Below are 26,923 nucleotides of genomic sequence, written 5' to 3' on the forward strand. Positions count from 1 at the left end.
TCATAGAAACAGAAAGTAGATTGGTGGCTGCTGAGGTGGGAGAAATGGGTGAGGGTGGTCAAAGGGTACAAACTTCCAGTTATAAGATGAGTAAGTTCTGGGGATCTAATGCACAGCATGGTGACTAGAGTTAACAATACTATATTGAATACCTGAAAGTTGCTAGAAGAGCAGATCTTAAACCTTCTCTCCACAAACACACACACACACACACACACACACACACACAGGAGCTATATGAAGTGATGGATGTGCTAACTAAACTTATTGTGGTATTCATCTGCAATACATACTTATATCAAATCATCATATTGTACACCTTAAACTTATACAATGTTATATGTCAACTCAATAAACTTAGGTGGGGGGAAAGGAAGAGATAATTGTATCCTTATTTCCATGATAACATGCATGTATATTTGAGAAACCCAAGAAAGTCAACAGAAAACCCCCTAAAAGGAATTTAGAAAGGTACTAATTACATAATTAGTATATGGAAGTCAATGATTCTCCTATATATATATGACATGCCCAATTATAAAATAAAAACTAGTAACAAACTCATTTAATATGAAAATCACAACAAAAATAAGTAACTCAGAATAAACAAATCCGGATATCTATAAGACATGTAATCTGTTTTCAGGACAGATATAACCATTATTCAAAGACTCATTTTTCTGCCTAAATTAGTCTTTTAATAAGATTCTCGTTAAATACCAGTAAGATTTTTTATTTTGAGAACATGAAAGCTGACACCAAAGTTCATCAAAAAACATGTCATTATCTACAAGTATTTTGAAAAGAAAAAAAAAAAAAAAGAGGAGTAAAGAGGAGACCAGTCCTTCCAGAGTATAAAAACACTGTGAAGATACAGTAATTAAGGACTTTTATACTAGAGAAGAAATAGACAAATAGAAAATGTATACCAGAGAATCCTGAAATATATTCCAATATACATAAGATTTTAATCCAATATACATATGATAAAGGTGACTTTTAAAAAAAAGATTAGTCAATACCAAAAAAATTAAAATAAAATAAAATAAAAAATGATTAATCAGTAAGAGCTGCTGGGACACTAAGAAAATTCCAGGTTATTTAAAGATTTAAATATAATATAAAAACTTTATTTAAAAAAAATGAGAGGGAAGGATGAATAGGCAGAGTATAGAGGATTTTTAAGGCAGTGAAACTACTGTGCATGATATCATGATAGTGGGTACATGCCTTTATAAATTTGTCCAAATCCATAAGATGTACACCGATGGTGAACCCTAAGGTAAACTGGAAACTTTAGGTAATAATGATGTATCAATGTAGGTTTATCAATTGTAACAAATGTACCACTGTGGTGGGGAAACTGATAAGGAGGAGGCTATGAATGTTTGGGGGCTGTGGGCCTATGGGAAAACTCTGTATGTTTCAGCTTTAATATAAACCTAAAACTGCTATAATAAAGTTTCTCAACAAAAATTAATCCATAAGAGTAGGAAAGAAAAAATGGTGTTATACTCTTGGACATAATCTAAAGAAGCTATAAGAGAAAAGACTGATTATTTGACTAAACCAAAACTTAAAATTTCAGTATGGGAAAAAAGAAACTACCACAAATCAAGTCAGTGCAAATTAAACTGTAGGAAAAGGTGTGAAATACATGAGAAAAGGTACATTTTATTAGTGTACCAAGAATTCTTAGAATTCAATAAGAGATAAAGGAGAGGCCATTAGTAAAGAAAAATGGATATGCTGCATTTATGTAAAAGAAAGCATATACAGTATATGCCTATGTATAAGTGTGCATATATATGTGTGTGTTAAATGTATGTACACACATAAACTTGTATGTGGATAGAGGATTTCTGAAATGATACATAAAATAAGTTAATACAAGTTACTTGTGGAAAGTAGAAATAGGATAGTTTCAAATTTTACTTTTTATTTTATGCTTTTTCACATTATTTGTTTCTTATTTTAAAAATCATGAGTATGTATTGCTTTAATAATTCCAAAGTAAAACCTAACACAACATATTCCTTCTGAAGAAACTTACCGTAATATGCTGATTGTTTAAACCAACACACATTAAAATTTCTGTGGTCCCTCTTTCCACAACTGACAGTATTACATACTGGATTCTATTATGGAGTTTAAACATTTCAAAACAGGTAGTGATTTACTAAAATCCAGTAAAACAAAAAGCAGTAAAATTCTAGAATAAGGGAAGTTATCTAAATATAAATGTAAACTCAATTTTACTTAAGGACTTTTTTTCTTCTCAAATTGTTTTTGAAGTACACAGCAGAAGAAAGAAAATAATTATTGTTGTTTTCATTTTGCTTCTTTCAAGTCAGAACCACAGAGTTTTCTCTAGAAATTCCTTTCCCTTCACTCCCGCTGAGGCTCCAAATCAATGGAGTCCCGTCCTCCAAAGCCCATTACATTCTCAGACCTTTCTCTAATGGATGCTGTTTCTCTATCCGCAGCAGTTTTTATTCCAGGAATCTGGCCTCTCTCCCTAAGACTGTGGCTATTAACAAGCAATAGCTGTATCAAAAGCAACTTGATCAGTTGTAGACTCAGTAAATGAGCATACAGGCAAGGAACAATGATAGTAATTAACATTACTATCCGAGTCTTAGCCTTTAGTAATTTGAGATATAGCCTATAGCATATCGTATAGAGTTTTCAAAAAGTTTCTCCTCAAACATCCTGGATCAAGATGAAACTTTTTCTAATATTCATAATGCAACTTCTTTCTGAACAATTAAGTACACTGGAATTCCTATTTCATGTATTTTGGTTAACGCCTAAGTGGTAATACAAATAACCAATTCATGTATAAATGAAATGCAATTACTCAATTGCTTCGATGATACTTTACTATAGCGATTATCAAATCTATTATGTTCTATGTTTCTTCACATCCACAAATTGTATCTACTACTATGGTGTCTGACACATAAAAGCTTTCTGAATGTATAGATGGATAAATACATGTAACAGAAGAACTGTCAATTACTTACAAACATAGCAGATTGGATAGAGCAGGTTAGAGAGGGCCCTAGAAGTTTTCTAAAACTGTAAGAATTCCATAAGTCGCCCCTACCCTATTACTCCCCACCATAACTATCACTGTCATACTCCTAGCATATAAGCTCATTCACTCTCACCAGGAACATGCTATTGATATTAAGGCCTCCATAAAAGAAATCAGTCCATTTCAGTCTCAGATATACGTTGGGCCTTGGAATATAGACATTTGAGGGCAAAAGCACAATGCCCTAATGTTTTCCTTAGGTATGTTACCAGTAATTCGGGGTATTTACTTCACTCTTACTGATGTCTATCAAACTATAAAGTCCTTATTGTTTTATGTGCTAATTTATGTCTTCAAATTCCTTACTTTTCAGTTCAAAGTTTTACTAATTAGATCAGCACACCTCTAAGTAGATCTTATGATTTCAATTTCTGTGAGGCACATTCTTATCCAGACGTCCAATACTTTTATATCATTTCCACTTCTACAGAATCCAATTCTATGGAATAAATAATGCTCAGTCACACAGGTAGTAATTACCAGAATTGAAATTAACCAGTAGAGATAGGGCTAAAACATCTACATTTTTAAAAAGTTCTCCAGGTTATGCTGAAGCATAGTCAGGGTGGTGAACTGCTACTGTAGTAATTTGATCCAAAGTTTAGAAAATCAAACTCCATTCCTTAAATAGTCAACTGCTCATTTAATCTTGTACTTTGTTTTCTTTCCCCGGAGTTTCAACATTCATTTGGAAAATGAGATAAAAATATAAACCAAAGCCGTAAGTCCTTCAGTTTACTGAAAAATTCTGGGAAATAAAGAACATATCTCCACTCTGCAGCATTTCAAGCTCTCTGGTTTCTGTCTGTTTATCTCCTATACCAAATTTAAAGAAGATATTTAATGTGAAAGGTGTATAACTGAATTAGCTTCAGAACTTCCTTCCTTTTTTTTTTTTTTTTCAACGTTTATTTATTTTTGGGACAGAGAGAGACAGAGCATGAACGGGGGAGGGGCAGAGAGAGAGGGAGACACAGAATCGGAAACTGGCTCCAGGCTCTGAGCCATCAGCCCAGAGCCTGACGCAGGGCTCGAACTCCCGGACCGCGAGATCGTGACCTGGCTGAAGTCGGACGCTTAACCGACTGCGCCACCCAGGCGCCCCAAGAACTTCCTTACTTTCAATATCATTCTTTCTGGATGCCGTCTATAAGTAGAGGGGCTAATTACAATTTCCTTCATTCACTTCATAAACATTTATTGAGTACCTATTACATGCAAATAATAATGTGAAGCAGGTTTTACCTGAAAGAAGAGTATGTTTCAGAAATTTTATGTTTCATGTAACAAAGAAAAAACAAAAGGGCCCCAATTCAAGAATTTTTTTTTTATCTTTTATATTTTTAAAAATATTAATTCCAATATAATTAATGTACAGTATTAGTTTCAGTTGTGCAATATAGTGATTCAAAAATTCTACACTTATTCAGTGCTCATCATAATAAGTGTACTCTGAATTGTCTTCACCTATTTTACCCATTCTCCCACCCACCTTCCTTCCGGTAACCATCAATTTGTTGTCTACAGCTAAGAATCTATTTTATTCTCTCTTTTTTCTTTATTGCTTTTGTTTCTTAAATTCCACATATGAGTGAAATCATATGGTATTTGTCTTTCTCTGACTGACTTATTTCACAAAGCATTATACTCTTTAGCTCCATTCAGGTTGCAAATGATGATTTCATTCTTTGCTATGGCTGAGTAATATTCCATTGCATATATACACTATATCTTCTTTATCCATTCATCTATGCATGGACGCTTGAGTTGCTTTCATAATTTGGCTATTATAGATAATACTGCTATAAACATCAAGGTGCATGTATTCCTTTGAATTAGTATTTTTGTATTCTTTTTGTGAATACCCAGTAGTGGAATTACTGGATTATATAATAACTCTATTTTTATTTTTTTAAGGAACCTACATACTGATTTCCCTAGTGGTTGCACCAGTCTGCATTCCCACCAACACTGCAAAAGTATTTCTTTTTTTTTTTAATCTTTATTCATCTTTGAGAGAGAGAGAGGGGAGGGGGGAGACAGAGAATGAACAGGGGAGGGGCAGAGAGAAAGCAAGACACAGAATCTGAAGCAGGCTCCAGGCTCTGAGCTGTAAATGCAGAGCCCAATGTGGGGCTCAAACTCATGGACTGCAACATCATGATCTGAGCCAAAGTCAGATGCTTAATGGACTGAGCCATCCAGGAGCCCCAAGAGTATTTCTTTTTCTTCACATCCTCGCCAACACTTGTTTCTTGTGTTTTTGATTTTAGTGATTCTGACAGGTGTAAGGTGATATCTCCTTGTGGTTTTGATTTGCATTTCCCTGATGGTGAGTGATGTTGAGCATCTTTTCATGTGCTGTTGGCCATCTGGATGTCTTCTTTGGAGAAATGTCTGTTAATATCTTTGGCCCAACTTTCAACTGGATTATTTGTTTTTGGAGTGTTGAGTTGTATTAGCTCTTAATATATTTTGGATACTAACTCTTTATTGGATATGATATGTCATATGCAATTATCTTCTCCCATTCAGTAGGCTATCTTTTAGTTTTGTTGTTTTCTTTGCTGTGCAGAGCTTTTTATTTTAATAAAGTTATAATAGTTTATTTTTGTTTTATTTTCTTTCCTTAAGGACACATATCTAGAAAAATGTTGCTAAGGCTAATGTCAGAAAAATTACTGCCTATCCTCTCTTCTAGGATTTTTATGATTTCAGGTATCACATTTAAGTCTTTAATCCATTTTGAGTTTATTTTTGTGAATGGTGTAAGAAAGTGGTCCAGTCTCATTCTTTTGCATGTAGTTGTCCAGTTTTCCCAACACCATTTGTTGAAGAGACTTTTTCTCATTGCATATTCTTTCCTCCTCAATCAAAGATTAATTCACCATATAATCATGGGTTTATTACTGGGTTTTCTGTTCTGTTCCATTGATCTATGTCTATTTTTGTGCCAGTACCATATTGTTTTGATTACTATAGCTGTTATATATTAAAGTCTGGGATTGTGATGCTTCTAGTTTTGTTCTTTTTCAAGATTCCTTTGGCTCTTCAGGCTTTTTTTTGGTTCCATACAAATTTTCAGATTATTTGTTCTAATTCTGTAAAAAATGCAGTTGGTATTTTGATAGGGATTGCATTAAATCTATAGATTGCTTTGGGTAGTATGGACATTTTTGCAATATTTGTTCTTTCAATCCATGAGCATGGAATATATTTCCATTTCCTTGTGTCATCTTCAATTTCTCTCCTCAGTGTTGTGTAGTTCTCAGAGTACAGGTCTCTTACTTTGTTGGCTAAATTTATTCCTAGGTATTTTATTATTTTTGCTGTAGTTGAAAATAGTATAGTTTTCTTAACTTCTCTTTTGTTGCTTCATTTTTAGTGTATAGAAATGCCTTGGAGGGGCCCCTGGGTGGCTCAGTGGGTTAAGTGTCTGACTTTGGCTCAGGTCATGATCTTGTGGTTCATGAGTTTGAGCCCCGCATTGGACTCTGTGCTGACAGCTCAGAGCCTGAAGCCTGCTTTATAGTCTGTGTCTCCCTCTTTCTCTGCCCCTGCCCAGCTCACGCTCTGTCTCTTTTCTCTCAAAAATAAATAAACATTAAAAAAAATAAAAAAGAAATGCAGTGGATTTCTGTATGTTGATTACTGAATTCATTTATATGTTCTAGTAGTTTTTCTATATATATTGTTATGTTATCTGCAAATAGTGAACGTTCTACTTCTTCCTTACCAATTTAGAAGACTATTATTTCTTTTTGTTTTTCTGATTTCTGTTGCTAGGGCTTCTAGTACTATGTTGAATAAAAGTGGTGACAGTGGACATCTTCCTCATCTTAGGGCAAAAGCTCTTAGTTTTTCACTATTGAGCATGTGGTCCTTTTATATATAGCCTTTATTATATTGAGGTATGTTTACTCTAAACCTATTTTCTTAAGGGTTTTTATCATGAATGGATGTTATACTTTGTCAAACGCTTTTTCTGCATCTATTGAAATAATCATATGGTTTTAATCCTTTCTCTTGTTAATGTGACATATCATGTTAATTGATTTGTGAATATTGAACTACTCTTGTATCCCAGGAATAAACCCACTTCTGGTGAATGCTTTTTAAAATGTATTGCTGGATTCTGTTTGCTAATACTTTGTTGAGGATTTTTGCATCTATGTTCATTAGGGATATTAGCTTGTAGGGTTTTTGTTTGTTTGTTTGTTTGTTTTTTGTTTACTTGTTTGTTTTGGTAGTGACTTTATATGGGTTTGGTTATCTGGGTAAAGCTGGTCTCATAGAATGAATTTGGAAGCTATCCATCCTCATCTATTTTTTTGGAATAGTTTGAGAGGAATAGGTATTAACTCTTCTGTAAATGTTTGGTAGAATTCACATATGAAGCCGTATGGTCCTGAACTTTGGTTTGTTTTCTTTTTAAGTTTTATTTTTTTTTATTACTGATTCAATTTTATGGTTGGTAATTGGTCTGTTTAAATTTTCTATTTCTTCCTGATTTAGTGTTGGGAGTTCATATATTTCTAGGAATTTATCCATTTCTTCTAGGTTGTCCAATTTGTTGATGTATAATTTTTCATAATATTCTCTTATAATTCTTTGTAAATCTGTGGTGTTGCTTGTTATTTCTCCTTTTTCATTTCTGATTTTGTTTGCATCCTCTCTAGTTTTTGATGATATTGGCTAACAGTTATCAATTTTGTTGATTTTTCTAAAGAACTAGTTATGAGTTTCATTGGTCTGTTCTACTGGTTTTTGTTTGTTTGTTTGTTTTTTGTTTCATTTCATTTATTTCAGCTGTAATCTTTATTATTTCCTTCCTTTGGGTGTTGGGTTTTGTTTATTTTTCTGTTTCTAGTTCTTTTAGGTGTAAGGTTATGTTGTTTATTTGAGATTTTTCTTGCTTACAGATAGGCCTGTATTGCTATAAACTTCCCTCCTAGAACAGATTTTGCTGCATTTTCAAGATTCATTTTCATTTGTATCCATGTATTTTTTTAATTTCCTCTTTGATTTCTTGCTTGACCCATTCATGGTTTACTAGTGTGTTATTTAACCTCCATGTATTTTTGGTCTTTACAGATTTTTTCTTGAGGTGGATTTCTAGTTTCATAGCACTGAGAGTGGAAAAGATGCATGCTGGACTCCAATCTTTTTGAATCTGTTGAGACTTGTTTTGTGGCCTAACATATGATCTATTCTGGAGAATGTCCCAAGTACACTTGAAAAGAATGTGTATTGCACTGTTTTAGGATGGAATGCTCTGAGTTTATCTGTTAGAAACATCTGATCCAATGTGTCATTAAAAGTCACTGTCTCCTTGCAGATTTTCTTTTGGATGATCTATCCATTGACATAAGTAGGGTGTCAAAGTCCTCTACTATTATTGTATTACTATTGATTACTTCTTTTATGTTTGTTATTAGCTGCTTTATGCATTTGGGTGCTCTCTGTTGGGTGCATATATATTTACAATTGTTACATTTTCTTGTTGGATTGTTCCCTTTATGATTATATAGTGTCCTTTTTTGTTTCCTGTTACAGTCTTTGTTTTAAATTTTATTTTGTCTGATACAAGTATTGCTATCCCAGCTTTCTTTTCATTTCCATTTGCATGATAATTGCTTTTCCATCCCTTTACTTTCAAACTACTTGTGTCTTTAGGTCTGAAATGAGTCTCTTGTAGGCAGCATATAGATAAGTCTTGCTTTTTTTCAACGTTTATTTATTTTTTTGGGACAGAGAGAGACAGAGCATGAACGGGGGAGAGGCAGAGAGAGAGGGAGACACAGAATCGGAAACAGGCTTCAGGCTCTGAGCCATCAGCCCAGAGCCCGATGCGGGGCTCGAACGATAAGTCTTGCTTTTTAATCCATTCTGTCATCCTAGGTCTTTTGATTGGAGTGCTTAGTCCACTTACATTCAAACTAATTATTGATATGTATGTACTTACTGTCAGTTTATTTCTTGTTTTATAATTGCTTTTGTAGTTCTTTTTTCCTTTCCTCTCTTGCTCTTTTCTTTCACAGGCTGCTGGCTTTCTTTAGTAATATACTTAGATTCTTTTATTTATTTTTTACCTATTTATTATCCATTTTTGATTTGTGGTTACCATTAGATTTACATATGACATTTTGTGCATATAGCAGTCTATATTAAGTTGATGGTCACTTATGTTTTTTTTTTTAAAGTTATTAAACTGCTTTTTTTTTAACTTGTTTTATTTTTTGTTTTTTAAAATTTACATCTAAATTAGTTAGCATATAGTGCAACAATGATTTCAGGAGTAGATTCCTTAGTGCCCCTTACCCATTTAGCCCATCCCCCCCCCCCACAATCCCTCCAGTAACCCTCAGTTTGTTCTCCATATTTATGAGTCTCTTACGTTTTGTCCCCCTCCCTGTTTTTATATTATTTTTTGTTTCCCTTCCCTTAGGTTCATCTGTTTTGTCTCTTAAAGTCCTCATATGAGTGAAGTCATATGATTTTTGTCTTTCTCTGACTGACTAATATCACTTAGCATAATACCCTCCAGTTCCATCCACATAGTTGCAAATGGCAAGGTTTCATTCTTTTTGATTGCCGAGTAATACTTCATCATGTATATATACCACATCTTCTTTATCCATTCATCCATCGATGGACATTTGGGCTCTTTCTATACTTTGGCTATTGTTGATAGTGCTGCTCTAAACATGGGGGTGCATGTGTCCCTTCGAAACAGCACACTTGTATCCCGTGGATAAATGCCTAGTAGTGCAATTGCTGGGTCGTAGGGTAGTTCTATTTTTAATTTTTTGAGGTACCTCCATACTGTTTTCCAGAGTGACTGCACCAGCTTGCATTCCCACCAGCAATGCAAAAGAGATCCTCTTTCTCCGCATCCTCACCAACATCTGTTGTTGCCTGGGTTGTTAATGTTAGCCATTCTGACAGGTGTAAGGTGGTATCTCATTGTGGTTTTGATTTGTATTTCCCTGATGATGAGTGATATTGAGCGTTTTCTCATGTGTCGGTTGGCCATCTGGATGTCTTCTTTGGAGAAGTGTCTATTCATGTCTTTTGCCCATTTCTTCACTGGATTACTTGTTTCTTGGGTGTTGAGTTTGGTAAGTTCTTTATGGTCACTTATGTTTAAACTCATTTTAAAACCAGTAAATTTTAGGGGTGCCTGGGTGGCTCAGTCGGTTAAGCAACTGACTTTGTCCCAGGTTATGATCTCACAGTTCATGGGTTCGAGCCCTGTGTCGGGCTCTGTGCTGACAGCTCAGAGCCTGGAGCCTGCTTTGGATTCTGTGTCTCCCTGTCTCTCTGCCCCTCCCCAACTTGTGTTCTGTCTCTCTCTCTCTCTCAAAAACAAATAACATGTAAAAAAAATTTTTTTTTTCAACTTTTATTTATTTTTGGGACAGAGAGAGACAGAGCATGAACGGGGGAGGGGCAGAGAGAGAGGGAGACACAGAATCGGAAACAGGCTCCAGGCTCCGAGCCATCAGCCCAGAGCCTGACGTGGGGCTCGAACTCACGGACCGCGAGATCATGACCTGGCTGAAGTCGGACGCTTAACCGACTGCGCCACCCAGGCGCCCCCAAAAAAATTAAAAATTTTTTTTAAACCACTAAATTTTAACTCCTCTCCCCCCATGTTTAAGGTACATGGGGTGACACTTAATATTCTTTTATTTTGTGAATCCTTTGACTGATATTTATAGATATATTTAATTTTACTGCTTTTGTGCTTTCTACTTTTATTCCTCCTGCTGATGGTCTCTTTTCCACTCGAAGAGTCTCTTTTAACATTCCTTGTAAGTCTTGTCTAGTGGTGATGAATTCCTTTAACTTTTGTTTGTCTGGGAAACTCACCCATTCTGAATGATAGCTTTGCTGGATAGAGGATTCCTGATTGAAGTTTTTTTTTTTCCCCCCTTTAGCACTTTGACTATATAAGGCCAGTCCCTTCTGTTTGAAAAGTTTTTGCTAAAAAATCAGCTGATAGCCTTAAGGGGTTTCCCTTGTATGTAAATGTTTTCTTTCCTCCTGCTATTTTTAAAATTCTCTCATTATCTTGGCATTTTAATTACTATGTGACTTGGTGTGGACCTCTTTGGGTTGATTTTGTTGGGGACTCTCTGTGCCTCCTGAATCTGGATTTCTATTTCCTTCTTTAGATTTGGGAAGTTTTCAGCTATTATTTCTCCAAATACATTTTCTGCCTACTTTTCACTCTCTCCTTATTCTAGGAGCTCTATAATATGAATGTTATTATACTTGATGGTGTCATTATGTTCTCTCAATCTATTTTCATTTTTTATTTTTTTCCTCTTTCCTGTTCAGCTTGATTGCTTTCCATTACTCTGTCCTCCAGGTTACTGGCCCATTTTTCTGCCTCCTCTAGTCTACTAATTATTCCCTCTAGTGATTTTTAATTTCAGGTGTTGAGTTCTTCATCTCTATTTGGTTCTTTTTTATGTTTTCTATTCTTTTTTAAGAGTCTCACTGAGGTCCTCCATTATTTTCTCAAGTCTAGTGAGTATCTTTATGATCTCTACTTTAAATTCTCTATTAGGTATATTACTTACCTACATTTCATTTAGGTCTTTTGCTGTGATTTTGTCCTATTCTTTCATTTGGAACATATTCCTCTGTCTCTTCATTTTGTCTAACTCTCTGATCTGTTTTTATGTGATAGGAAAAGTCAGCTACATCTCCTGCTCTTGCAAGTAGTGGCATTATAAAGAAGAGGTCTTATAGTACCCTGCAATGCAATGTCCCCTGCTCACCAAAACCTGGTGTTTCAGGGGTATCTCCTGTGTGTGTTTTGTGTGCCCTACTGTTGTGTTTGCTTTCAGTTCAGTGGTCTGCAATGGCTCTCTTTGCCTATTATGGGCAGGGATGTCTACTCTTACCACTGTTGTTCAACACAATACTGGAACTCCTAGCTTCAGCAATCAGACAACAAAAAAAGAAATAAAAGCATCCACATTGGCAATGAAGAAGTCAAACTTTCAGTTTTCACAGATAACTTGATATTTTACATGGAAAACCTGCAAGACTCCACCAAAAAACTACTAGAACTGATATATGAATTCAGCAAAGTTGCAGGATATACAAACAATGTACAGAAATCGGATGCATGTCTCTATACCAATAACGAAGCAGCAGAAAGAGAAATCAAGGAATTGATCCCATTTACAGTTGCATCAACAACCATAAAATACCTAGTAATAAACCTAACAAAAGAGGTAAAATATCTGTATGCTGAAAACTATAGAAAGCTTCTGAAAGAAATTAAAGACAAAAATTGAATTGAATTGAATTCATGAATTGAAAGAACAAATGTTATTAAAATGTCTACATCTCCCAAAGCAATCTACACTTTCAATGACATCCCTATCAAAATAACACCAACATTCTTCATAGAGAACAAACAATTCTAAAATTTGTATGGAACCAGAAAAGACTTTGAATAGCCAAAGTAATGTTGAAAAAGAAGACCAAAGCTGGAGGCATCACAATTCCAGACTTCAAGCTGTATTTCAGAGCTGTAATCATCAAGACAGTATGGTACTGGCACAAAAACAGACACATAGATAAATGGAATAGAATAAAGAACCCATAAATGGACCCACACACGTATGGCCAACTAATCTTCAACAAATCAGGAAAGAATATCCCAATGGAAAAAAGACAGTCCCTTCAGCAGATGTGCTGTCTCTTTAAGGGTGGGGATTCAATTTCCTCTTGTCCTTCCAGCTCTCTTGTAGCTGAGCTTACTGATTTTTAAAGTTCCAGGTGTTAAGCCCCAGTGATTGTAAGAACTCACAAATTATGCCCCACAAGTTTTCAAAGCCAAATGTTACAGAGATTTGTCTTTTCTAGGTGGGTTGTTGTGCCTGGTGGAGGGTCTGTTTCTTTCCTCTATCCATGCCCTTGGTGTCCTTCCCTCCTGCAGAAAGTCCTCTGGGTCAGTTTGGCTCTTGACCACAACTCCTACCCTATATGATGTGGCCTCTTTCTATTTCTTGTGGACAGTCTGTTCTGCCAGTCTTTGGGTCATTTTCTGGGCTATTTACACTGAAGCGGGTATTATATAGCTGTAGCCATAAGATAAAGTGAGCTTAGGATCTTCCTACTTCATCTTTCTTCACTCCCATAACAGTTTATAATGCTTTACTTCCCTTCCTTTTTAGAAGCTCAAAGAAGACACACAGAAAATTTTCTTATTGAAGTTCTGAAATAAGAGGGTACATCTTGTGTAAGTTGTATTATATGAAAAGTTTGTGATAATTATTTAAATATATGGAAAATGGCCATAAAAAAGATAAAAATGTACTGATGATATATATACCACATACTGAATTATATATTAGAAAGACTTCACTAGAATTAGCTTTATTAGAATAGGCTATAGAATTAATGTTAAAAACATATAGCGGCTACGTTCATTTTGAAAGATCAAGATCAACAATGTTTCTTAATTTGAATTCAAAGTTAATTTCTTACCCATGAAAATAAAAAAGTAGCTCTGGTTTGAATCAAGATTAGCAAAGGAAAAACTAACTCAGTTCATTTACAAATATAACTACCAGTACAATTATAAATGCAAATACGATGCCATCTCTAAAGTCTTTAGGGAATCTCATTTGTTGATGTATATAATATGGATACAAGCCTCAACCATAAAACTGTAAAACTAATATTTGAACTCTGAGCTCAAGTAAACCAACAAAATGATAGATATTGTTTTATAACTTTAAATTATAGAGCTAAAGAGTATCTGGGCAAAAGTATTATCAAGAAACATCTATGTTCAAGAAATGGTACTACCAAATCATTGTAAGCAAAATATGTACATCTACTAATAGAGCGTATCTTGTCACAAGTGAAACAACCTCTTTCCTAGGAAAAGGAAATTCTCTTGTTTCTACAATCAATTTTTCTTCCCTAACTTTATTCTCAGTTCAAAAAAATATATGACAGTATTATTGTTTGAGTTGTGTTACCTCTCCCAAAATATGTTTAAATCTTAATCCTTGACCCTTGAATGTGACTTTGTTGGCACATAGGGTCTTTGCAGATGTAATCAAGTTAAGATGAGTCATGCTGATATAGGGTGGGTTATAGTCTGACTGTGGCCTTATAAGAAGAGGAGAAAAGACATAGAAACACATGGAGAAAACCATGTGATAAGGGAAGCAGAGATTGATGTAATGAGCATAAATGGAAGAATGCCAAGATTGTTAGGCAACACCAGAAGCTAAGAGAAAGGCATGTAACAGATTCTTCCCTACAGCCTTTAAAGATCATGGTCCTGCAGAGAACTTGATTTTGGACTTTCAGCTTCAAGAACTGTGAGAAAATAATTTTTTTCAAAATTTAAACCCCCAGTTTGTGGTAATTTGTTACAGCAGACCTAGGAAACTAATAAAAGATCCAAACTGCCTGTTTACTTTTATTTTTCTAGTGGAAATATCAGTTTCTCAGACTAAGCACCTGATCAATGTATACATAAAAGATACTTAATCCCAAGAAGAAAATTCTTCAAACCACTCTGCCTTGCACATGGAATATTTCTGTAAATAATAGTGGTTGATATAAAGTTAAAATTTTAGAGCAGGCAGTGAGTTGATGAGTACCCTAGTAAAATTACTTACAAAGTTTGGAATGTATAGTTTTCATGAGACTCAAAGGTTAACAATCATTTTTCCTAACAACTATGATTTTAAACAGTGATTTTTTGATAAACTGCATTTTCACATGTTTAAACATAAACTGCTTGTTGGGAAATTTCAGTAAACAAAATTTAGTTCTAGTACAACAACATAATGGTGTAAAACAAATTTGGCATGGGTATAATGGGAAAATTAACTATTTCTTTTGTAAGAGTTGAGCTTACCATGAGGAAATATGTTTTCAATCGTTTTAAAAAAGGAGAATAACTATATCACCTATTTATTGAATTATGAGCTACGGCGAATGCTAAATACCTAAGATTTTAAATTATATCACCTATCTCATTTAATTCTTGAAATTATATTACCATTCAAATTTTAAAAATTTACAAATTGTGGGTCAAAGAGAACCAATAATTTGTCTATGGTCACACAGCATGGTAGGTGTGGCAGAGTGGTGGTTAATTAGTTATTGTTACTATGTTCTTTGAATTTGGCTTATTATATAGTGGACTCATAAGTTATACCTGCTATGCTCTAATTGTCTTTCTAGGTACTAAAAGTTTTTACAACTATAATATTCAAATAAGCCTTAAAATATGGCAAAAAAAATTAAATAGCACTTTTGATTAGAAAAAAAATTAAATAGCACTTTTGATTAGAATTAATGACATGGTCATAAATAGAATGTGATTCAAAGAGAACAAATGACTGGTTTTTAGTATAATGTGGAAGATATATAAATTAGAGCTATCTGACAGAAGATATGTTGCTTTTGGGGTACTTGGGAGGCCCTGGGGTACCTCTGATAGCACAGAGCCTGCTTGAGATTCTCTCTCTACCCCTCCCCACTGTTCCCATTGCCTCTCTCTCAAAATAAATAAATACATAAATAAATAAGTAACATTTTTTTAAAAAAAGATATATTGCTGTGGTTAAAGAAAAACTTAGATAGAATATGATATGTGAATAAGTCAAAAAAGGAAATATTAGGGAAAATTTGACAAAAATAGGCTGCTTATGGAGAAGCAGTGTTTATGGAAACTATTCCTACTAATTTAGCAATGGTCAGTTTTAAGTATTTTCTTAAAATAGTTAAGTGGATTGTATCAAACTATGAAAAGTTTTAAATCATGATTAAAGTATAATTCTAAGAAAACAAGTTTTAGAAACAACCACTGAAAGTGTGTAGAGGGTCATATGAACTTCCTATCCCCGAGAGCTGTTCTACTAGATTGGTTTGCTAAAGGAAGCAGTGGAAACTATTTCTTTGAAGATCTTTAGGAACAGAAGGCACACATTGCCAGCAGTTCAGAATGGGTTAGGTGTGTCTCTGCCAGAAGGCAGCCAGTGGATAGCCACTCTTGGTTCTCCAAGCCCAGTGACTACATAATAATGCTATTCTTATAACTGTGGAGGCAAGGGCAACACAGCTGCTTTTTCCTTTCTTTGGTGATCAGGATTTGCTGTCCAAAAAGTTGCAGAATAATGTGAATGTAATTAGATGAAATTTTCCCCAACAGGAAGTCAAGAATTAATTCTGACTCTAGTTACTGAAAGAAAACTCAGAAGCTCTGCGCTGGACTTTTTAAACATTTATGTCCTCCTTTATTTAGAAAGTGTTCCTCTATGTACAACTTAAAAAGCAGACTCGTTTGCTAGATGACCTCAGGCCTATGAGTTGAATTAGTATTAAATAAAAAATTCTGAGCATATCTACAGTTTCTTTGTTTGTATAAAATCCTTTGAAAAATTCAATTTTAGTGCATTCTACTTAAATTTTTATGAGTTTATTTTTTATTTCATTTCATATTCATCTACTTAAGGTTCTATATTTCATGAAGGTGGCAAAGGGAGATTCCTTATATTTATACTTTTTTTCTTTAAAATACAGTCAATTTCTTTCCAAGCAAACTTTCCCTTTAACTGGTAATGTAATTAATTTCAATTTTGAAGACGGCACTGTGGTCCACAATCCTTGGCTGACTACTCTTCCAAGAACAATAAGAGCTGCTGAGAAAGGAACTAAAAGTTCCATGAGTTCTTTTGATGCAGGATTCTCACAAAATATAAAGCTGTGAGGAATGTAAAGGGATGACTTTCCAAGATTTTGGAGCACTTCAGAATAGTTGTTAAAAATAAGTAAGAAAAAATGCTGGAATGAAACAAAAAAATTTCATAAACGGTGTGGATCATTCCAACCAAATAAAAAATAATTATAATCCCCCAAACTATTTAGTATTTGTAGTTAGATGATAGATGTGTCCAAGATGGATACAAATAGCACTGTTTTCAAACATGGGTGCTTAGTTTCTGTTACTTAAATAGCTTAACTATAAGAAATAGCTATATTAGCTATGCTTCATATATAAAATTGTTATATTAAAGAACATTTTATTTTTCCATTAAAATGCAAGATAATACTACTTATTTCTACATACTTAACAACAGAAAGCTCATAGTATAAATATTTCATTGCTTGCCTCCAAAGAATTGTTGACATCCTTTGTGGCCATCTGCCAAGGTGGTCATTCCTTTGTGTGTGATGGAATTAGAGAAGTATCAGGGTTCTATGGATTGATGAAAGAAAGTATTCTGTGCTCTTGGCTTCTGATATTTGTTTCCTTGGTCCTGTTAAAAAGGAAACAAGAGTGAATTTACCAATTTTGAACAGATAGCCAGTTATTGTGTATTTCTTTAGATTCACATTTAAGGACACTTTGAGATGTTTATGAGTTCTCATTAAGAATCATAGAATTTTAGCCTTATACACAAGTTGCTAAATTTATGACTGCAAGCAAGAAAGAGCTATGTCAATCAGATGATTCAATCCCCATACTTTGCACTATAGGGAACCAAAATCCAAGAGGTTAAACAACTCAAGCAAAGTTACAGTCAATTAGTGTCAGGGCTAGTATGAAGAAACAGTTCTTATTACTTCAAGTTTAGGGCTCTTTCTTCTGGTTGTCTCTTAGCAGGTAGAAGAGAATAATCTTTGGGGGAAATTGGGAAAAGCATTATCATGACCAAGCTAATTTCTCAGCCTTAATGCTTACAGAAAATTCTGGAAACAACAAACAAAAAAACACAATAGTTTAGTAATATTTAGATAAATTCATAGCGCAGCATTTGCTCAAAGAAATATTTTAGTAAAGTACAACTAAGATACTATTTTATTAATAAATTAAACTTTACCATTAAATTTCTGAATTTCAAACAGAGCTAGGATCCTTTATTTTTCCAAAAGAATGCTATTTTTATTATTCACAGAGAAAAAGAGTGATGTTTTTAAAAAGAAAATTGTATCTTAGATACTGCCTTAATCAAAACCCTCCAAAGATTTCCCGTAACAGTTGTGATAAAGTCTTCTCCTGAGCTACATGATTTGGCCCCTGTTTACCTGTCAGCCTATCTCATAACTCTCTTCTTGCTTGGTATTCTACAGCCTTAGTGGCCTTCTTGCTCTTCCTCAAATATGCTAAGCACACTTTTGGTATCTGTATTTGACCTTGGTCTTCCCTTAGACTGGAACACTTTCCCCAGATAGCCAAATGTTTGTTCCCAGTAACTGAAACACTTTCTTTTCTCTTAAGAGCATCATTGAATGTTTCAAGAATCTGCTCAAAAGTCACCTCCCAGGGCGCCTGGGTGGCTCAGTCTGCTGGGCATCTGACTCTTGATTTCGGCTCAGGCTGTGGGATTAAGCCCCATGTTGAGTTCAGCACTGAGTGTGGAGCCTGCTTAGGATTCTCTCTCTCCCTCTGCCCCTCTACTTGGCTTGTGCTCTCTCTCTCTCTCTCTCTCTCTCTCTCTCTCTCTCTCAAACAAACAAACAAGCAAACAAAAAAGTCACCCTTCAGAGATGCCTTCTCTTATTACTCCAGTCGAGCAACCTCCAACACTCACCCTTCCTTCCCAATAGGACCCCATTCTTTATACCTATATCTGCTTCATTTTCATTCATGGTATTTATAATTTGTGATGTTATATAGCCCAACACAATCCTTATAGGGACCACATATATTTTAGAATTAAGTATTATTTGAGTTTTTAAAGGTAATATGGTACATGTACTGTAATTAGGTAACATGCTCCTCCTTCTGTATCTGAGAAGTCTAGTACTTTAATATATTTACAGCAAAACATTTACACATTCTAAGTGGGATTTTAAAAAAGAAAATAGCCTCATACAAGTTTCACTATTAAATGAATTAAGATTATGTCAGGTTTTACCACAATATGAATTATAAACACCTTCAGTTTCAGAGCTTTTTGATTTTGGAATTTCACATAAGAGATTGTGGAATATCCTATATATTAATTTGTCTACTGCCTCTCTTGTATATTTGTATTCCATGAAACGCAAAGGAATGACCACCTGGTATGCTCACCAGACCAGAGATTTTTGTTTTTTGTTTTTGGTGTTTTTTTTTGCATTATAACTAAATCCTAACCTGTAAGAATATATTTCTTCTCAATTGAAAGAATAGTATAAAAAACATATTTTAAAAGCTTCTTAAAATTACTTCTTCTTTTGAGGTTCACTAAAAGAAAAATATGATAAATGGCCTTTCAATAAAACTATAGGAAACAACACCTGGGTTGTGTGATACAGTGGCAAGAATTTTCAACTAGAATTCTAGGGATCTAGGTTTGATCTTCCTTGCATTCCCATTTTCTAGTTAATTCCTTATCTATTTATCATTCACACATCCATCCTTATCCATCTAGTTCTTTCTCTTTCATTTAGGTATCTCACGATTCTTGGCTGAATGCATTATCTGTGAAACAAGAGCATAGAACTCAGTGGTCTTTAGTAGTTCTATGATTCTACTAACAGTTAAATAATTGAGCTAGTAATCACTCTATCACAGTTGGCTGACCAGTCTGAAAGGTACATACATAACCTTGCTCATCTGATCACAATAACAAAAATAGATACCAGTTTTAAATTAAATTTTAGCATGTCTGCTCAACGCCAATGAAATGCCATTTGTGTCAAATACATTTTATGTCACATATATACAGTCCTGAGCTTTTGTGTGAGTTTCTTCATAAGAGTATGCCCAATAATAGCAAGTATTTATTGATCATTTACTCTGTGCCAGCCACTATCCTAAGCTCTTTACAACTTACAATGATTCCATCAGATAGGTAGTAATATTATCCCCTGTGGTATATTGGATATTCCTCCCTTTCCCTTGTATACCTCCATGGAAGGTATATGTGTACCTCTCTGCTCTTTGACTTTGGACTCAGCCATGTGACTTGCTTTGACCAATGGGATAACAGGAGACATCGTGCAAACAGAACTTTGAAATATGCTTGTGCAGTTGCACTTCTTCCCGTTACCTTGCTTCTCACTCTGAGACAAAAATGCTTTAGTTAGCTCCAAGGAATAGGAGTGACATATGGCTCAGACGTAGATCCATCCTCCACTTGAGTCCATTTGAGCCCAGCCTTGATCATACTTACTTCAACTTACTTGCAGTCTCCTGAGCAAAAACTAAAAGCTTATGGTAGTATGCCAGTGAGATATTATGATAGGTACTACAGCAAAAGCTCACTGATAAACTGCTTTTTTTTTACAGACAACAAAAATGATGGGCAGAGACTGAGTAACTTGTCCAAACTTTTATAGTTACTTAAGTGATATGAGAGATGAAGCCATGCAGAGTCTCGCTCAAGGGTCCACACTCTTAACACCTAAGCTATAGTGCCACTACGTTATACTAGCTGTATTATATATTAAGCCATTTATTAATATAGCAGCAGGTGATCTGGTACATATTAAAATTCATAATTATAAAGGTAGTCTCGTTGTCAATAGACAAAGTTGTCTTGCAGTGAAACGTTTCTTCTTAAAAAATTAGTTAAGTACAAGGAATGTACTATTTCCTAGAAGCAGATTAATAAGTCTACATACATATCTCTTGAGGTGGCTTTCCAGCTCATTCTGCTACCATACAATGGACCTCAGTGCCGATATCTCTAGTACATGATTCCAACCCCTGACCTTGGCTAATTCAGGCATGCATCTGTGATCCAAGCTGGATCAGTCCGGTTCCTTTCTGGTATTTTGAAATATGGACACATGACTGGGAGCCACCATCAATGGACCTACTCTGGAGAAAACTGAAATCACCAGAGCTACGCCTGTTACTTTCTTCCCCACCTGTCAATTCCATGACAGTACCTCCTCGGAAAAATGCGTTTTTTGACTAAGCTTATTAGAACCTGTTTTCCTTGTTGTAACCAAAATAAATTTAACAGAATAGATTTTTAAAAAATACATTGTTTTTATTATAATTTAAAAATGCAGACTAAAGATTTCTTAAAGAGGAGACCAAATAAAGTTTGCAATTGTTTTACATTTTATTAATTTTGCAATTTATAGTTACGGATTGTGTGTTTCCTGATAACCAGCTAAAAATCTTTCAATATATTAAGAACCATGGGCTATCTGTGAATAGAACTACATTTCAGTAAAGTTGAATAAAGTCAATCTTTCTTTGTAATTCTATGTATTTTATTTTATGCATTAAAAAACATTTTGTTTATATATGGCTTTCCACATTCCTTTTGATAACAAAAATCAAGTAAACATATGGAATTATTTGAATTACTAATTCAACTCAGACACTATATATGAGACTCAAATACATTCCAGACATTGTTTTGAGTCCTGGGGATACGCAAGGACAAAACGGTCTCTGCTCTCACAGAGTAGTGATAAGAAAGAATATGTGGAATATAATTTGAACATTTTACAGTACCATTAGTGATGAACCTAGAGATCTATGTAGTTAAAAGATAAAAGTAGCTTAAAAGTGTGAGAATATGGAGGCAAAATGCCTGGAGAAAATTTATGTGCAACCCTTAATCTATTTCTAATCTTTAAGAGGGGTATATCAGCATAGGGAGCTCTGTCAGAAATCATATGTAAGAGTACATAAAAAGTGCAACCACTAACGCAATGGCATATTTATGTTACACTTTTCACTTTACCAGTGATTTTCATATCTCAGTGATTTCATATATTACAACATGACCTCTTAATACCTCCTTGAGATGAACAGGTACAAATTGAACACCTTTTGTCATCAAGCATATGCTCAAATTACTAAAAACTTTGGAATGATGTGAAAGACTTGGTAGTGGAGGAGTTTAAGAATTACTTAAAGCATATTTTCTCAACTGGTGGATTTAACCATTTAGAGCAGAGGCTGGCAAACTTCACCCAGAAAACAAATCTGGTCTGACATCTGTTTTTGTATGACCTGTGAGCCAAGAATGGTATTTACATTTCTAAATGGTCTAAAAGCATAAAAAAACAAAAACAAAAACAAAAACAAAAAACATTCTATGACATCTGAAGATTATATAAAATTCAAATTCCAGTGCCCATAACTACAGCTGGAATACAGCCATACTCATCTGTTAATGTATTGCTTAACGCTACCTTCACACCTTAATAGCAGAGCTGAGTAGTGCTGGAGATATGTTGGACTGTGAAGGCTAAAATATTTACTACTGACTTTTCACAGAAAAAGTTTGGTGACCCCTGACCTAGAAGATCACAGTTTTCCAAGGAGTTCATAATGCTAAAGGCAATAATGACATCTATTTAAACTTGTAATAAAAAATAATAACTGCATAGTTAAATATTTCTTCCCCTTAAGAGCATATGAGGCAGATGAGTGAATGACTATCCTAGGAACCTTAGAAGTGTGTTCCCTATGAACAGAAGGCTGTTCATATGGATGACCTCCTTGATATCATGGTGTCTGTGATTATTATACAAGTTTAAACTGTTTAGCTCTCAGGCCTACTTTTGAAACTTACTGTCACATAGACTGATGGTTAAAGATAGCAAGCACAAAGAACTTCTGGTGACATATAATTAATGAGTAGTATAAAATTTCTACGAAGCCTATAAATTTGCCTTCAGACAACCATCATCAAATCTGTACGTTGCATTTATCTAATCAAAAGGAACTTCTAGAAGTCTCAAATACTTTTTAAAAAGCCAAAATTCAAAAGAATATGATCCTATCCCAAATTTTCTTGAGCGAAATAGCCTTTTTTTTTAGGTTTATTTATTGATTTTTGAGACAGAAAGAGAGAGAGAATGAGTGCATGCAAGCAGGGGAGGGGCGAGAGAGGAAGAGAGAGAGAGAGAAAGAGAGAGAGAGAGAGAGAGAGAGAGAGAGAATCCCAAGCAGGCTCTACACTGTCAGAGAACAGCCTGATACTGGGTTCAAACTCACAAAACATGAGATTATGATCTCAGTGGAAGTTAAGAGTCGGATGCTTAACTGAATGAGTTACCAAGGCACCTTCCCCCACAAATTTTTTTTTAAGTAGGCTCCTGGCTCAGCATGGAGCCCATCACGGGCTCAAACTCACAACCCTGAGATCAGGACTCACGCTGAGATCAAGAGTCTGATGCTCAACCAACTGAGGCATCCAGGTGCCCCCAAATTTTCTTATTAGAAATTAAAAACAGCTCATTTCAAAAGCATAGAAGATAAAGAACTCGAAAAGATGAGATCATAAAAGCAGTCTGGCACCTACTTTTGATGTTGTAGCTTAGAGTTACTTTTCAACATACATTTAAAAACTCATTTGGCCACAAAGTCAAGTATTATTTAAAATGTCATAATTTTAGATTTACTACTGCATACTATTGTCAAATCATTTTCTCTCCACATAATTAAAAATAAATTAAATGAGCAGGTCACTTACTAGCAGTGAAACCATTTGAATGTCTCTATTATGTGTATTAAATATTAGTTTACACTGAAAATAAATTTTGATTGGGGTAGTTAGGTGCCTCAGTTGGTTGAGGAGCTGACTCTTGGTTTTGGCTCAGGTCATGATACCAGGGTTGGGGGATGGAGCCCTGCATCAGACTCTGAGTGTGGAGCGTGCTTGAGAGTCTCTCTCTCTCCCTGCCTCTCCCCAACTTGCATGCTCGTGCTCTTTCTCAAATAAATAAGTAAAATAAATAAATAAATAAATAAATAGATAAATAAATAAATAAATAAATAAATTTTATGATGTAATTTTTAACAATATAGTTTAAGTGATAATGTTTATTTACTCATTCATTCATTATTCTTTCAGCAAACAAACAGATGAGTACAAACTCTTTGACAGCTACTGTAGAAAAAAGTTAAGAAATAAATGACAGGTCTTGCTTTCAAGGAATTTTCAGGCCAGCGGCTGGAAAAGAGACAAGTATACAGAATGTTCAAATACAATTTGATTAAAATTCTCTAATTGATGTAAGGTAATTGATGTAAGGTAAATTGATGATAGGTGTAAAAAAAAAACTGCTATATTATAATCTAGAACAAAAATGAACTTGCTTCCCAACACGACCTAGTCGTTAACATCACTGAGCTGAACCTGCTGCAGCTAGAAATGCTCAAGAACCAGCTGGACCCGAAAGTGGATTTCTTGTCCAGAACAAGGACAAGATGCCCAGATCAAGGTGGTACAGACTAAGTGTGTGGAAGCCAAGGACTGTCTAAACATGCTGAACAAGAACAACGAGGGGAAAGACTTACTCGTCCCACTGACCAGTCCTATGCATGTCCCGGGGAAACTACATAATGTGGAACATGTACTCATTGACGTGGGAACAGGCTACTACGTAAAAAACGAAAATGAAGATGACAAGGACTTTTTCAAGAGGAAGATAGATTTCTTCACCAAGCAAATGGAGAAAATGCAGCCAGCTCTGCAGGAGAAGCATGCCATGAAACAGGCTCTCATGGAGATGATGAGCCAGAAGATCCAGCAGGTCACAGCCCTGGGGGCAACTTAGGCTATTGCCAAAGCCTGAGAGCTTTGCCAAAGCCTGAGAGCTTGTTTCAGAAGTGGGGCAGAGGGACCCTGCTTCAGGAGCCTGGGACTTTGTGGGCACAGCTTTCTGGAGTAAGGGAAGAGAAGGGTCTTATGTTTAATCTTAATAAATGTGCCAGTTGGGGGAAAAATGAACTCAGTTCCTAGAGGTGAAGACAGAACAGGGAGAATGAATTAAGAGATTTTAATAAGGTATAAACCACTGGGCATACTGACCAATGAGATGAGGAAAGTAAGACAAAGACTTAAAATTATTGCCAATAAGGGTGTCCTTTATTTAGACATATATAGAGAAGGAAAGAAGTGTCCACTGAATGCTACAGAGAAAAAAGGATAAATTGAATATTCCCTATAGATGACCAACTTTTCCTTCCCTTTTAATTTCCAGATACTATACACAATCCCTCATCCAATACTTTTTGGAGCCAGATGTGATTTGGAATTAAGAATTTTGTAAGTTTTGAAAGGCAAGCATAAATCTTTTAGAACTATTAAACAGACATACAGAAACTTTTTTTAAAACACAAATTTTTAATTGTACAACGTACATCAAAGACTGCTCAGTACTAAACTATAATTCCAGGCTTCTTGTCACTGAAGATTAATAAATGATTATTAATTAATAAGTTATTATTATTGATTATTAATAAGTGATTATAATTATTAATTATTAATAAGTGAAGATTACTAAGAACGGGCTCTCATTAACTGATAAATAGATATACAAAATGTAGTATAATCCATACAATGGAATGTTATTTGGCCATAAAAAGGACTGAAATTCTAACACATGCTTACAAGATGGATGAACCTTGAAAACATTATGCTAAGTGAAAGTCAGACACAAATATCTACATACTGTATGATTCTATGTATAGGAAATGTCCAGAATAGGGAAATCCACAGTGATAAAAAGATTACTGGTCGCCAGGGACTTGTAGTAGAGGGGAATGGAGAGTAACTGCTAACAGGTGTAGGGTTTCTTTCTGAGGTCATGAAAATGTTCTGAAAGTAGGTAGCGGTGGTTGATGTACAACATTGTATATATACTAAAAAGAACCAAAGTGTACAATTTAAAATTGTGAACTGTGTAGTGTATGAATTGAATCTCAATAATGCTGCCACTAAATTTTTCTTAAGAATGAATTCATTTGATCAGATAATCTTCAGTTTCTAAAGTATTTAAAGTGAATTGCCAAGACAAATTATACTAGAGAAATATTTCTGTTCATGACTGAATAACTACATTGATCTTATAAAATATACCTAAAAGAAAACAGTAATATATTTCTTCAGATATTTCACATTTAAAAATCTACACATACATAAATAGGTCTAAAAATGGAGCACACATAATTGGTATGTATACAAAAAGAAACATAGGGAAAGAAACAAATAATAAAATAAGCCTGGGCTAGACTATAGTACGTCCTTACCTCAAAGATGTAACAACAACTAAAAATTTCTATCAAATGATGAAAGCAGTCACAAAAAGTTAATATGGCAATTTTCTCTGTAAATCCAAAGTCCAAATTTATTTTATTCCAGTTTAAGTTGGAGAATGTTTATAAACCAATATAAAGCTACTTTTCACTGTAGACAATGGCTTTTGGAAATGAGAAAATTTTAAATTGAAGATTCAACCGGAAAAATGAAAGAATAAAGAAACTAGAATCTGCACTTGAACAACCTTAAGTTTTAATTTATAAAAGATGAATTATAGAGGAAAAATGAAAAAAGAAAACAAAGAAAAAGCAAAGCCCACCAAAATTATGTTCATCAGTTGGGTCCCTGACTTGATGTTCTATCAGGCTTGTGCTGAAGATGGTTTGGGTAGTAAGATCCACTAAATGGCCTCTTCTTCTAGCAGATCACAAGTAGTCAACAAAGGGTAAAAAGAGAAATGTACTTCAGTAGATTAGGAAAAGCTACACTGAATTTATACTGCATAGTCTTCTCTTGTATATATACGTATATAGACATATATAACATTTATACATTTATATATATGTGTGTGTATTATACATAAGCAATTATCAAAAAACAATTTTTTTAGAATATAAATAATAAAATGTAGGTACAATTGAAAATTTACAAAAAAAAAAAAGTATATGTAGCAAGAAACCAACATACTTTCTTTAATATTCTTAGAAAATAAATTGCAACGGGATAAAATTCTTACCAAATTACCAGTTTATTTAGTCATCTAAATTGTTTTTTATAATTTATGTTTTATTCACATTGAGCAATATAGGTAAAATGGATA

At 34.4% G+C, this 26,923-nt stretch overlaps 1 protein-coding gene and 1 pseudogene across 4 annotated transcripts in view; one reads left to right on the forward strand and one right to left on the reverse strand.

The window, feature by feature from the left end:
- Positions 1-26,923, reverse strand: part of MBD5 (methyl-CpG binding domain protein 5) — a 448,736-nt gene that overhangs the window by 217,418 nt on the left and 204,395 nt on the right. The window lies entirely within an intron of this gene.
- Positions 1,268-24,637, forward strand: LOC125171637 (prefoldin subunit 5-like; annotated as a pseudogene).

The sequence above is a fragment of the Prionailurus viverrinus genome, chromosome C1 (genome assembly GCF_022837055.1).
Source record: "Prionailurus viverrinus isolate Anna chromosome C1, UM_Priviv_1.0, whole genome shotgun sequence".
NCBI lineage: Eukaryota > Metazoa > Chordata > Mammalia > Carnivora > Felidae > Prionailurus > Prionailurus viverrinus.